Genomic DNA, 15,115 nt, shown 5'->3' with positions numbered 1-15,115 from the left:
TTATTCCGGCAAACAGTGTCAAAATTGGTTTCAAAAGATATTCTATCCCCAAGACAATAATTTTTAATTATTGCATACTTCATGTTGATTGTTTTATACCTACCATGCATACTTTACAATGTGCCAAATTCTGCAAAAGTAAAACCGGCAAGATTACTAAAGTATGGGAAGTCTGCTAAATAAGTACTCTTTCAATAAATAGGTGATTTGTGTCTTGTGCTCGTAGTAAACATTGCCCGAAGCGTAAGCATGAGGAGCAAATCAATAAGATAAGGACAATTAAGTCCTAAAAATTAAAGGTTTTATATCTCGCAAATTGTTACTGGATCGACTACCTAATGTTAACCCTTTGGCCTAGATAGTATTTGCCGATTGCGCGAGCCGTCATAAACAAGAAAATCAGTTGAGCGCCGTGTTATTCAGCCGTTAGACGGTGCACCCGAAATGACGCAAAATTTATGCTTTTCATAATGTGTGTATTTCTGTGATCCAAAAGGAATTGTGAAATAATAAACCATGTTTGAGAGCAACTAATAATTTTAATACATGCACATCGCTTATGGCACAAATTAATTACCACGTTTTTCATATTTTCTCTACGCAAGACACATTTCAGGAGGAAATTAAAAATGTTAAAACAAACTTTCGGATAACTAAATTTTTCTTTCCTAGACCATGGTGGAATGCTTTACTTTCGCAGATGGCAAGACGAAAATTTGCAAAAAATTGCGAAAAAGCTAATTCAATCAACTAATTCATCAACTCTTTCAAAAGTTTACAAAGAGAATGTAAAGAGGCTATAAGAAAAGCTAAAAGGAAGCATAGAGCTCTTTCAATTGATGGACCGAGCATTAGTGGAAACACAAGATCTTTTTCGTCCTTCTTCATCTTTGGTCATCACCAGACTAAGAGAACTTTTAAACAACTCGTCGATTGTATCCCACATTGCAATTCCTCCCGTACATCTATATAATTTTGACAGGTTGCCCTTTTTCTTTTGGATGCACTGATAGTGGTTCTGAATAAAAAAAAAATCTGCAATTGCGGGATGTGACGGGTTAAATATAATATGATCAAAGTTCTCTCTCATCCAAGTGTGTGTTGCTTCGTTGAAAGCCATAAATAAATGTTGGACTAAAAACATCATTTCAAATGATTGGCGTCGTATAAAAATCGTTCCGATTGCAAATGCTGGCAAGAATCTTGATGAGTTGATTAATTACAAACCAATCTCGCTCATATCAGTTCTTATGAAGATCACAAATTTCATGCTAAAGAAAAAATTAATTATTTCTCTCAACTCACACAATCTCAACGCGATAAATTGATGTAATAAATTTAATTGACTTTCATTTATTTACCTACTAATCTTAAGCGAACCAATAATAATAATAAACTTGCAAGGATCTTAATAACTCAAATTATTCTTTGCCTGAGTTCTGTACAAAACAAACCCCTATTGGATGAGATCACAAAAATGGCCCCTAACCAAAATACGAAGCGGGATGCCTAATTACAATCATCCCCAGAACTTAAAATGTAAATAAATTTTTGATTGCATACGTTGTTCGCTTCACGAAAACGAAAGTGCAGATTTAAGGAAGAAAATATATGAGAAATTAATTAAGGCACCTGAAATCAAAAAGGCATTATTAAATTATAAACATTGTTCTTAAGTTAATAACATACTAAGAAAATCCATTGTGAGAAAGTCATCTCTCGTTTTGACCTTACATATCCTTTGTCTCGACGGGAAAACTGTTAGGTTAAGTTGGTGGTAAGCTAAATCATTGTATTAAGTTGACAACAAACAACGGATTACCAATCGGAAACCCAATCAGAAAGCAACTATTTCTGATTGCCATACTGTAAGGTTGTTAAAAGACAACCTTGAACAAAGTACGAATCAGATGACTTCCAACGTCGGCCGAATCCAGGGAGCGATAATTTTCGGTTTTGCTTGCTTGCTTTTACTCTGGGCAGCCAACAGAGCATGATCTATACTTTAAATTAAGAACGTAGATCTCTAATCGCAGTGAATACAAATCTACTTTCGTGACTTATTGCATAATAGAAATTAGATGAACTATCTCTGATTATTTTCTTTTAAAATTAGGTCGCGGGGAACCGTGTTCGAACACCGAGAAATTATAATAGAAAATCAATCGAAAGAAACATCTCGAGCAAAAATAAATTTCTTGTCGAGGAGCCCGGCGCCCGGCCAGTACACCTCGACGAGAGATTTTGGCCAGCAGGCTGCCTCGCAGTCTATAATTGCTCTCTGCACATACACGTAAAAAAATAAAGATATAAGAAACGTGCACACTTTTGCAATGTCTGCGTACATGGGTGTAAGGAATTTCTGATTGTCTGCTTTTTGCTTTTGCTCTTCACAAGAGATCAATACTTTACATAATAGCGGAATTCCGTTAAATATGCCTTTCTTTCCATAATCCTTGTAACGTTCGCGAACAAACTTAGGGTAGGGTGTCAGTCGGTCCGTGTCAGCCGAAAACATAGCAATAACGGCATCCCCTTATGCAAAACATTGTGTTGTGTTAGTAGAACAGATAACAAAAAATCTCATAAATCTTGATACAAATAACTATAAAGGCGGACTTAAACTTTAACATAATATATAAAAAAAAACATCCAAGTGATTGCTTAATAAATTATCTAAAGAGATTTAAAAAAAGAAAAAAGTCAAGAAACATTTGTCTTAAAATATATTAAGTACGAAAACCATAAATGAAGGTATTAGTGGAACAGATCACATTGAAAACAGTACAGTAGAATGTGCAAGGAAAAAAAACCAAGAAGAAAAAGAACAAAAATTGTGCAACAATTATTTGTAAAAATTTTTTCTTTAAGATGAATTTGTTAGTAAAAGAGATTACAAAAACTGTGCAACAAATGTTTAAAAATTTGTTAAGTTCATTTTAAGAGAAATTTATTTGTGTATTAATAAGAACCGGCAAATGTAAATGATATGACATGATCACCCAAAAAATAAATGAAAGAAATTGTGTTTTGTCATAGTCAAAGATTTGAAGTTTTTTTTTCAAGTTTGGCAACTCTGCGTCGTGTTGTGGTCGCGTTTTTATTCAGTGCAAGAAATATTTTAATTTTTTAGTGTATATCTTGCTTTTATGTTTTATTTTTTGCTTTAATCGTGTTCAATTTTATAATTTCTCTAAAAGAATAAAGTGTTAACTTAACGTATATGAATATTATAATCATTTATGTGAAAAAATCATTTTGGTTTTGTGTAAGCAACAATTGAGCTCTTTGTAAAAAGTCTCTTTTTTTTTGCATGTTAATCTTTTGTTTACAGTTCTTTAGCTTTCGCTCTTTATTTACAGTGGGCAAGGTAGTGAGATATTTGCTTTAATTCGCTGCCGGGAAATTTTTTAGTTTTTCTTTTTTCCCTTCATAAGCTACTTTTGTTGTTCCAATTGACATGGATTGCTTATTTACTCCATGTCGTGCGAAAACCGGCCCTGAATCTGAACGATTCATTTCTTGTTGGTTGTGTGATCGCTTTGGACATTCAAAGTGTGCTGGTATTACCGGCCGTGCTGCTGATGCAGTCCTTGACCCTTCTAAAGGTTTACGATGGTCATGTCCTGACTGTAGAAAGCGGGACATTGATTTCTACAAACTCTTCACGGAGACGAGAAATTGTTTCTCAGATTTGAGCAAAAATCTCGGCTCTTTGTGGGAGAAGTTTGAATTAATCAAGACTAGGTTTGATGAATGTCGGTATATTGCGCAGTCATCTTCCTCTCCAGCTAACAAAGTCTCAACGCGTACCGTAGCGTGTTGTTCGTCACCTCCTAAGTCCGTTTCGTTGGTGCAAGTTAGCGATTCCCTAAAGGCTACAAATAATGTTAGCGTTTCTGCTACGGCTGAGTCGGTTGGTAACATAAATGTTACAAATAGGCCGAGAAGTCCTTCTGGCTTGAGCTATGCTGAAGTGGCAAGGGTATCTCCTCCCACAGATGTCACTCAATCTTCTCAGGCGTCATCGCCCAAAACTAATAAGGGTAATAGTAAATCGTCCTCTCCTCCTCGTTGTTCGAGTGTAAATGCTGGTCGCCAAACTGAGCAGGTCGCACAAGCTGCTCTTGCAAGTGTGGTTACCCCCTCTATATTTTCCCCAGCTCATAACTCCCCATCCGTTAACCCTGCTGCTCCCAGTACTGATGACATATGCTTGAAGGCAGTTCCTCTCAGAAAGGCAATATTTGTGTCAAGACTGGCAGCGAAAGCCCCTTCTGTTAATTTAAAGCGAGTATTTTCAAACTGGGTCCTTCTCAATCTAGAGCTATCTCATCTTTTAAAATTTTAGTTCCGACCGAAAATATGGATTTGATTTTAAATAAACCATTGTGGCCGGTTGGATCCTTAATTAAGGAATTTATCCCTCGGGACCGTCCCCGTAATGCGAATGCAGTAGCTCTTTCCCCTTCAAAAAACTAAATATTTCTTCACCCTCATTTTCTCTCATTTATCAAAATGTTAGGGGCCTAAATTCAAAAATTCGTTCTACCTTCCTAAATTCAGTGAGCACGGAGTTTTCCTGTTTGGTCTTCACTGAAACTTGGTTAAAGCCGGATCTACATTCAGTTTTCAGAAACGATCGTTTGTATCGCAATGGTGGTGGTGTTTTAATTGCTATTTCTTCGGCACTCCCCACCTATTCGTTTGAATTTCCAACTACTCCCGATGTTGAATTTATCGCCATTCGAGTGAAATTTCCTAATAAACACTTATATGTGACCTGCTCCTATATTCCCCCAAATTCGGATATCTCTGTGTATAAGAAACAGGCCGCCCTCATTTGTGAAGTGGCCAAGCAATCTAAACCTATCGATATAGTCCTTGCGTTGGGTGACTTCAATTTACCTCAAGTCAATTGGTTTTACAGTGGTAGTTCTGACTGTTTGATTCCTTCCTCAACAGCTGATAAAGCCGTTGTGTTCTTCAATGAATGATTTGATAATAATTTAGTTCAATACAATGGTACCCCTAATTGCAATGGTAGATTTCTTGATCTCTGCTTTGCAAATTTTCCTGAGGTTTGTGTTAATCGTTGTCTTCCGTTTAGTTTACCTGAGGATCCATATCATCCAGCATTGGGTGTTTCTTTTCATTACAAGTATGTTGGTACGTTGAACTTCTATAACGTTCAAAATTCAAATTTTTCATATAAACTTTATGATTTCCATAAAATCAATGTTTCCATACTAAAATCACATCTTTCTCATATTGTGCTCGATTTCTCAGAGGGAAGCATTGATAGCTTATTGTCGTCGTTCTACAATATATTAAATCAAGCTATTTCTGCATCCGTTCCGATCAAGCAGTCCCGTCCTCGAAGCAAGGGTCCCTCGTGGTTTAATAAAACAATTAAATACTACAAGAATAGGAAAAACAAGCTTTTCAAAAAATTTTCGAAAAGTGGTTCTTCTTTCGACTATTTCGCTTACTCTGTTGCAAGGCATAAATTTAATTCCCTCAACCGCCAATACTACTGCAGATACCTTCAGTTTGTTAAATCCTCCTTGTTTGCTAACCCTAAATACTTTTTTAAGTTCGTTAATTCCAAAAGAAAAATTTCCATAAATCCGTCGTTTGTGTCTTTTAATGGCTCCGAGTCCTCGGATGATTTTGAAACCTCAAATCTCTTTGCGGAATACTTCCGACAGAACTTTTCAACTGCCAATTTTGATTTATCGGTAAATTATCCAAATCCGATTTCAATTCCTAACTTTGTTATATCTGAAAATGACGTTTTTGAAGGATTGAGCCCTCTAAAATATAATTGTTCGCCTGGACCTGATGGGATCCCCTCATGTGTACTTATATCTTGTGCTGGCGAGCTTTGTGATGTTATCTCAAAGATTTTTAATAAGTCTTTGAATTTAGGTGTTTTCCCTTTGTGTTGGAAGACTTCTTTCCTTATTCCTATTCACAAAAGTGGTAGTAGGCAACTTGTAGAGAACTACAGAGGCATTGCCAAGTTGAGTGTCTTACCTAAACTGTTCGAGCGAATTGTGGCTCAGCATATAGCCTTTTCCATGAAATTGTATATTTCAGATTTCCAGCATGGTTTTCGAAAGAGAAGATCTACGGTGACCAATCTGTTTACTTCTCATGTTTTCAAGGCTTTTTCTAGTGGTTCTCGCACTGATGTCATTTACACTGACTTTAGCAAAGCGTGTGATATGGTTAATCATAGACTACTTAGATTTAAACTCCAGACCTCTGGCTTTCCTCTCTTCTTAGTGGAATGGTTAAGCTCTTATCTGCATGGTAGATCATTCAGGGTTTTGTTTAACCTCAGTACCTCAGATGAATTCCCCGTGACGTCTGGCGTACCTCAAGGTAGCCACTTGGGACCTGTTTTATTTAATTTATACATCAATGGTTTGCCCTCCGTGATTAAATTCAGTGAGATTTTAATGTATGCTGATGATGTGAAACTGTTTTCTTCTTTTTCCTTATAATCGCAATCACATCATCTTCAAAGTGATTTGAACAACTTGGTTGCATGGTGCTCTCTCAATCTTCTGAAACTAAATCTAAATAAATGTAAGAAGCTTTCTTTCTTAAGAAGGAAGTCGTTCAGTACTCAATACTTCATTGATTCGCACAGGTTGGAAGATGTCGATTCGTTCATAGATTTAGGCGTTCTATTTGATTATAGGTTACGTTTCAATTTGCATATTGAGTCCTCGTTAAGCAAAGCTAGGTCCGCGCTTGGTTTTATAAAGAGGTGGTCCAAAAAGCTTGATGATCCTTATATTACGAAAAGGCTTTACACGTGTTTGGTTAGACCTATACTTGACTATGCCTCTGTGGTTTCCTTCATATAGGTGCTACGTAGATTCAATTGAATCTATACAAAAGCAATTCTTGCTGTTTGCCGTTAGGAATTTGGGTTGGGATCCGATTTCCCCTCTTCCACCCTATGAAAATAGGTTGCTTCTGTTATCCTTACCGTCACTCGAGAAACGTAGATTTGTTCTTGGGGTTTCCTTCTTAATCAAATTAATAAATGGTGCAATTGATTCGCCCGCATTACTTCGTGAGGTAGGCTTTAATGTCCCTAACCGCTTCTCTAGGCACTTTATGTTGATAAAGCTTAGTAAATGCAAATATAATTTTGAACTGTTTAACCCGCTCAGAGTTGTTTGCAAGAACCTAAATGACGTCTATCATTTATTTTCATTAACGGACTCTTTAAAGTCCATTAAAGCAACATTGGTTAATACGCGCGATTTACCTATGTCGTACTTAAACTGACTTAACCTTAAATATGTCATTATGAGTCGAAAATTAATTTGTTGTTAACAATTATCGGTTGCCAAGCTTATGCATGTTTGCGATGGCTTAGGGGTTCACTTGCAATTTGGTCCTGTATCGGTTGTGGGTGGGGCTCTATGCTAATTGTGTACATGCTTTTTTTTTTTTCCTCCTTATTTGTTTTATTGTACTTATACTAAGTTTTATTATTAATTAATTTTAAGATTTAGTTAAGGGTCAATTGAACTCGACTGCCATTTTGTTTTAGTTGAGTTTCTCGTATAGGTGGAATAAATAAATAAATAAATAAAGGCGATTGTGAGTGACTGGAAAAAAAAAGCGAAATCATGCTTACTAGAGAAGCATGGGGTATGGTGTGGTGTGCAGGTGAGGGGAGGTAGGGGGACTGTGGAGAGATACCAATGGACAAAGTACAGACCTACGGACGATATACCGGACCAACGACGTGCTAATTTAGTTTACCTTAATTTTTTCTGTTTGTTAGTTCTTTTGTGTTTTTTTATTATTGTAATGTGGCGCGGCGGGCAAGAGAAGAAAAAGGAGTTTCACAAACCGCTCTACCGCGATTGCGCCAGAAACGTTACATCCTTTATGTATAACAGTTGAGATTAAAGAGAGGAATCAAGAAAAGAGAGAAGTCAAAATCTGACTGCATAACGGAAGAGTGGGTTTTCCGCAATTTTATCCAAACTGACTAAGCCAATCACAAACATTAAGATTGACAGATCAAAACAAACCCAAGGAAGAGTTCAGTCGAAGCATTTCTTGCAAGGAGGAAAAGACAGTTGAGTAGGAAAGGAGATTCGTTGAAAAGCAATCCAACGAGTGAATTTCAGTATGGAAACAACTACTAATTTCAACGTAAATAAAGAAGGGTGAAGAGATAATGAAAAGAAGAGAAATATATGATTTGACGAAAGGGAAATTACTTGCCAATAGGACAATAGGTGATCAATAGTGACAATAGTAAATCATACTGCAACCGGAAAGCCACCTCCATACTTGAGGTCAATGATTTAAGCTTCGATGTCAAAGAGCATAAATGTTGCTATTGATTTTTTACTTAAAATGGTGGGTGAATGGAAAGGAACACTAAACGAAGACTGGATACCATGCAAACGAGAAATCGGGAAAAAGGGAAGTAGAACTAACCCCATTAAATCTAATTCGGATAAATAAGCTAGAGGCCAAAGAACCAAACCTAGATGTAGGTACTGATCCAGGTGAAGCTGCAAACAATTGGTTCTCTACCTTTTTGGTTGGAGTAACCCGTGCGAGTAAAACATCAGACGACGGATATAAAAACACTCTAACTGAGCATGTATTGAAAGCATTGAAGCGTAAAGGATGCACAAATACAAGTTCTAACATTATTATGTTTGATATTTATATTTGAAAATAATTGCTGCAATTGATATGTTCTTTTACAAGTTTGAAAGTCACGATACGGCCCCGATGAGAGCTGGAACCATTAATTCTCGAATCCGAGATCGCGCATCTCTTCTATCTTGCAAGTTCGCCGCCAATCTTTTAGGTTTTCCAGACCCTGGAGGACTCTTATGTTGGGTATTTACTGAGCTTCTTGCAGAACAAGCAGACCAGATGTCCGATAGTAATGATGAATTTCATATTGAGCATTCGTATCTTATGGTGTTTAGATTTAATATATATATATATATTTATATTATTATCTTCAGTTTTCATATTTGTCTAACTGTCATATAGCTATAAATGTTAAATATAATATACTGTGAGGACCCAAAGTCGTCCCTCGTTTTGGTCTCACGGATTCTCTGTCTCTGGTGAGGGGAAGGTAGTGCTAGATTAAGGTAGCATAGGAATAGAATAAGAATAGATTAAGATAGCAAAGGAATAGAATAAGAATAGAATAGGATAGTTTTAATTTTTAGTGAGGAGTCGAAGTCAGTCAGTCGAAGTAAGCGAGTCGAAATAAATGAGTCGAAGTTCGAGAGTCGTGTTAAAGAGTGGTGTGAATGATAAAACAAAGTGAAGAAATAATGCTAAGAATAATAAAAAGAGTCCTTGCGAATTCAAATGTCTTGCGTTATCCTTCCCTGGGACGCTGAGGTGCCCCAGCAATAGAAAAGGGACGAAACGTCCTCACAATACCTACATTGGTCGCTACGTTAAACAAATGGCGCCCAACGAAAACATTAAACGAGAAAAAATAAATCTCGTAATTTTATTAAATCATTTATTAAATATAATAAACCTACATTGGTCACTACATTACACAAACGGCGCGCTAAGGTAACTTAAAACGGAAAGTTCTTTTATTACAAAAAAAAAACTCTCTTACACACTGTTTTATTTGAAGACGCAGTCCTATTAAATATAATACACCTATATTAGCCGCTAAATTACATAAGTGGTGCTGAAAGTAAGAATTTTCAATAAGGAAAATTCGTCTACTAATTATATTACAAGCTTCTCTTCTATTTCAATATATAGATGTACGCACTCATGTATTCACATATATACATCCATTTTAAGATATGTTGGTCACTAAACAAAATAAGCCTTTGCACAAATATAACGCCATGCAAAAAAAAAAGGAAAAAGAAACAAAAGAAGAAAACCATAATGCAGTTTCTAATGTTCAATCAATTAGTCTGTGCATGAGAACAGAAATAGGAAAAGAGAAATTGAAAGTTTGACACTCTTATCTAATCGACCCATGCCCAGTTGAACGATAGGCCCTAGAACACGCCAACTGTTCTGCGTGCACTAAAGAAAGCTTTTCAGAGAAGAAAATTCAAAGTTTTGCTACTGCTTTACTTTCCTTTTTTTTTTTGATTGCCTAAACGAAGAAAATGAACAAATGAAATCTAGCAAATATTAAAATTAACGCTTTGTAAGAAATATTAAAAAAATGACATGTGTAGATGTGTGGATGTAAATGCAAGTATTAGATGGCTTTCATACCATTATTCAGCCGTCGAATGAATTACCTTGTGCGCGATGTGAGAAATAAATAACATATATATATATATATAGACATATAAATAAGTTAAATATACCTACACTTATGTACCACTAACAGCAATAAGTGAACCTTTTGTTCTATATATATAGAGGTTCTTATAGCATTAACGAAAAATTGGAGCAAGGGAATTTTCTGGGTCGGACTGACGCAGAAATTTCTTTGCCATTCCGATGCTCAGCCCTTTTATATATATTGCACTTTTTTTCTTCCTTCCTTTTTTCAATACAAGTTGGTCGCACATTACAAAATGGCGCCCAACGGAATTAGAACCCGGTGTAATTAAATACAGTTTTCATTTTTCAATTCCTTTTTCCAATATAATTTTTGATTGCGTTGTGCGTTGTAATTAAAACATTACAAAGTGGCGCCCAACGCAAAACGAACAGGTGATAGTTTAATAACTTGCAATTTAATTCCAATCTGCAATTCTTCAATTAAACGTTGGCCACAGAATCGTGACAAAGTGGCGCCCAACGGAATAGTTAACCCAATATTTTGTTTGATTTTACCTTTTTTTCATTTTTTTTTGTGATTTTCTTCATTATTTCCGTTATTGCGTAATTTCAATACAAACGTTGGTCGCCTACGACAAAGCCAAACGAAAATTTAACCCAGATAAGTAACTCTTTTCGTAAAATGTCCTTTTCTTTTTCAATAAGCGTTGGTCGCTAGATTGCGTAATATGTGACTTAGCTTTTTAATTTTAATAGTGAGCATTGGAAACAGGCAAAAGCAACTACCAGTGGTCGACATAACCTTACAGAATCTACCATTATCGCTGATGAATGATTTTGCTTTTGGTTATTATGTATGAATGTCCTTTTAAAAATGATATATTTTATCAGTTTTTATCACCCACCATTTTTTTTGTTTTATTGACTAGGTAAAGGAATTTCATTATCTCGCTTCGTCAATCTGTTAGCAAATTTCCGAAATAGAGGTTTTGATTTGTTGGCAGGACCGCACACAAGGGGAATCGGTGATGAAGATTTGACAAGGGTGCCTAATACTGCGATTTTCCCGATATTAGTTAAAGTTTATGCGATCTTGTCACTTGGGGTATAATTTCTTTGGTGGTACGTCAATATAAATCATGAATTTAAAACATGGTAGGATTTGAATATCAAGGAATTATTCCTTCTTGGAGTATGAGAATATATGTCAGTCGAGCACGCTCGTGCGTAATAGAACCTTGTCAGGACGCCGACCACCAATTGAGATTACGAAGAAGAACACAGAAAATTTTGATTAAAACCCCAAGTGCAGGCACATGTTCACCATTGATTTGAAAGAATTCTTCTCAATATTGTTTTAGTTTGCATTTAATGCACTTCTTACAAAATTTTTCTTCCAATTTGAAGACGCATAAAAACTCCCTACTTTTCTTTCTACATTTACTTTCCTTATTCATTAAAAATTATTTTAAAAAATGGGTAGACAAATTTTAAGTACGTAAATACAAAGAAATCGCTTTTACAACTATATATTTATGTGTGCGATGTTTAACACGATTAAGTTTACACATGTAGTGCAACAACAGCGTGCAAATATACTTTTTTCAAAAATGAATTTACCCTTTCAATTACTTTTAAATTATTTTTTTTCCTTTTTAATTTCAAAATTCTTCACAGTTTAACTCACAATTTATTCAAATTACTTTTTAATCAAGCGGCAATGGAAAGTGGGAAGAGTCAATATAACAACACCAATATTGTCTACAAAAACTGGGCCAATCCGCAAACTGCTGTACAAATGTGATCGACACATAAGGCGCTTCAACGGAGATATTTAAGTGCGTTTCGTTCACCGATATAAGGAAATCATATTTGAAAACACTTACTCTTATTTATTTATAATTATTATTAAATATTATTAATAAATATTATTATTATTCGTTTCGTTATTATTTTTTTAATGTTCATTAAAACGCAAAGCCACACTTCATGTTATAATTTTAGTAAAACCACATTGTTCAATAGCTTTCAGGGTTTGTTAAATGTACTCAGGGCTTTCCGCAATTCTATCGGTCTTGTCGTGACGCGAGTGATGTAAGGAAACGTATTACTTCTTGGTGTTCAACCACTTTTCTACTCATTAAAGAGTGGAATATATCGTTTCAAACAAGTAAGAAATCTGTACATGTCTTATAGCGAATTTGTAGTAGCTTAATCTTAAGCATGATATCTCGATTTAAGTTAGGAATACATCAGCAAAAAATAAATGATCAAAAAAGCCTTGAAATCATCTCTTATGCATATTTCTTGGACTGAGAAGGACAAATCTGGTATGCCTTAGTGTTAAATACAAAAGTACTTCTTAAAACAATTATTCCTTGCATTCTTGGGACCAATGGAGAATATTTTATAAAATCTCCGATATATGTTTCTGGACATTGCAGGTATTTGGTAATGTAACAATAATAGCAACAATAATAATATCAAATATAAATTAATAATAAATTTTTCTTCAAGACGTATAATAAAAAAGTTGACATATCTAATTTAATAAATTATCATTAATTAGTGAAAGTATTTCTGGATTTCATGGGCATCATTTCAGCTTTAGAAAAAGAATACTATTTATGCGGCTATAATTGTACTTTCGTATTAACAATTTCGATGTCTTAGTTCTAAATCTTTATTGATTCTATCAAGGTGCTGTTTATTACACTCACCGCTACGTCCGTAATGCACTACATTTTCTCCGCTTCGAAAATTAGTTACTGTGGTGAAAAATATTAATATAATTCCGCAGTTATGCTTAAGCAAAAGTTGATGGCTTTCTTTTCCCGTCTTTCATCCCCGACGCCATTCATCTGAAACCGAGAAAATTCACGTTTAAGAACAATCTGCCACTTACATTAACACTAGTTTTTTTTTTTCAAAGCATAACCATACACTCCTGCCTGCCTTTAACCGCACGATTTTAAATATTGCTGAGAGTCAGTCCCTTCTAAAATAATAAACTTACCTTTTCAAATAACTGTAATTCCTGGATAGAACAGCCAAGAATTTGCGTTGGTATAAATGGTTGCAGCTAATGCTTCCGGAATTATCAAGCGGCATACCGACCAATCTGGAACCGCCTTCAAAATTAAACTATGTTTTCACTTTCAGAAACATTTGCACATGGAAGCGCAAAAGTGAATTTAAGGATACAAAAGAAGTAGCCATTCGGTTTTGTGGAAATCACTCCGAAAGTTCGGTGTACAATTGCAATAACATTCAAATCATAACAACCAGTTTTGGTTTATGTTAATATCAATTAGTAATCGTCAACGGGATCTTTAGATCGTTTTTTCCATGACACAGTTTTAATTTTCGTAGCTATGTGCTTCTCGAAACATGAATTGGGATTGCGGTGTTCGATGCGTGATTGTAACATCAAAATTCCAAGACTTAAGCTCTCCTAGGGGCATCATATCATATTACGCTAATCACTCTGCACAACTTGAACATCTCAAACGTAAGTATTAAGATGAAGTTTATTGACATTATCGTCATTCTTTAGCATTTGCGTATGTTTGTTAGCGAAGGCAGTAAATAATGCTGCTTTAGAGCATTTTATAGTGCATAAAATGATCATCATCCCATGCTTTTGCATAACGCCCCTTCATTGAGATGATTTTCTTCAAATACACTGTAAAAAAGTCAAGAAGAAAATAATTTAAAAAACTGTGTGGAAAGACGATGGAAATAAATCAAAATTTGCTGAAACGAGGTCAGCCTTAACCAAAGCCATGAATACGAACTGACGTCTACATTTCCCGTTAGCTGAAATCTAACCTTAAAATACCACGCAGTACTTTAGCTGCGCACGTTTCCAGCCATTAAATAATCTCTTGAAAAAAAAAAATGACGATTTGCTTACCTCCCATTTAAAAAGCAGTTTGTGCCAAAGTGACATCTATATAGCCGCATGCCTTTTGTTTTTACACATTTTTTTGTGATCAGAGGCTTTGTCCATTTTTTTTGCTTAAAACCTACTGTTACTATACTTCACGTAACTCTAATGCAATGTTGTAGTTGTCAAAAGGAAATTCGAATATTTTCTTACCTTCATTTTCAAAAGCAACAAAGTGACATTTATATAGTCGCCGTCACCTATTATCGCTTACAAATTTTTTTTTTTTGCTTTTTAAACAAAATTGCTCCGATGCTAGTTGTGTTATAATTTCCATAAATTGACTTCCATTGTCACGAGATGAAACTACTTTCCTTGAAGCCGCGATTACATAGAATTAATTAAGTCTGTACCATTTTTATTTTGCCACAGTTTCTATCGAAATTATCTTTTATTCTTTGCTCTTTCTAATAAGGACTACTAATGGCGGGTGGGTGCTTTGCGCAGAGTTACCAAGTCATACCTTTAACGAACTTATCTATTCTCCACTGAATTTTCATTTTTAACCTGTTAACGTTCCATAATTAATAATTACAATAAGAGTACCATTACTTAAGCACTGATTTTAACAAACCAAGAGCAAAGGAGATACGAACCACTTGTATTGAATTAAAATTCTTTGGGTCCTTTTTCAATTACTATTCACGACGGTACAATCGCTTTGCATAGAGTTGCCAAAATTTCTTTTTTCGTTTTCATCAGTCAGTAAAAAAATTACAAGTTAAGGTGGCAACGCTTCGATCTCCGTAAGTTGATGTGGAAGCATTCACTGTGAAAAGAAGTAATTTTGGTGAAGTGCGAGCGGAAGAGATCAATCACAAACAGAAAGATTAGATTATCTGCGTATATGCATCTGCATTCCATAAACAAACT

General features: G+C 35.2%; 1 long non-coding RNA gene across 1 annotated transcript; it reads right to left on the bottom strand.

Moving 5' to 3' along the window:
* Positions 1–8,751: 8,751 nt before the first annotated feature.
* On the bottom strand, positions 8,752–14,787 carry LOC119638384. The gene is made up of 3 exons (XR_005247430.1): positions 14,396–14,787; positions 13,310–13,978; positions 8,752–13,154 (listed from the first exon to the last, which is right to left on the bottom strand). It is a non-coding gene; the product is annotated as an uncharacterized LOC119638384 (long non-coding RNA).
* Positions 14,788–15,115: the final 328 nt, after the last annotated feature.

The sequence above is a fragment of the Glossina fuscipes genome, unplaced genomic scaffold (genome assembly GCF_014805625.2).
Source record: "Glossina fuscipes isolate IAEA_lab_2018 unplaced genomic scaffold, Yale_Gfus_2 88, whole genome shotgun sequence".
In the NCBI taxonomy this organism is placed as follows: domain Eukaryota; kingdom Metazoa; phylum Arthropoda; class Insecta; order Diptera; family Glossinidae; genus Glossina; species Glossina fuscipes.
The sequence above is the reverse complement of the archived record's forward strand: the minus strand, read 5'-3'. Positions and strand labels throughout refer to the sequence as shown.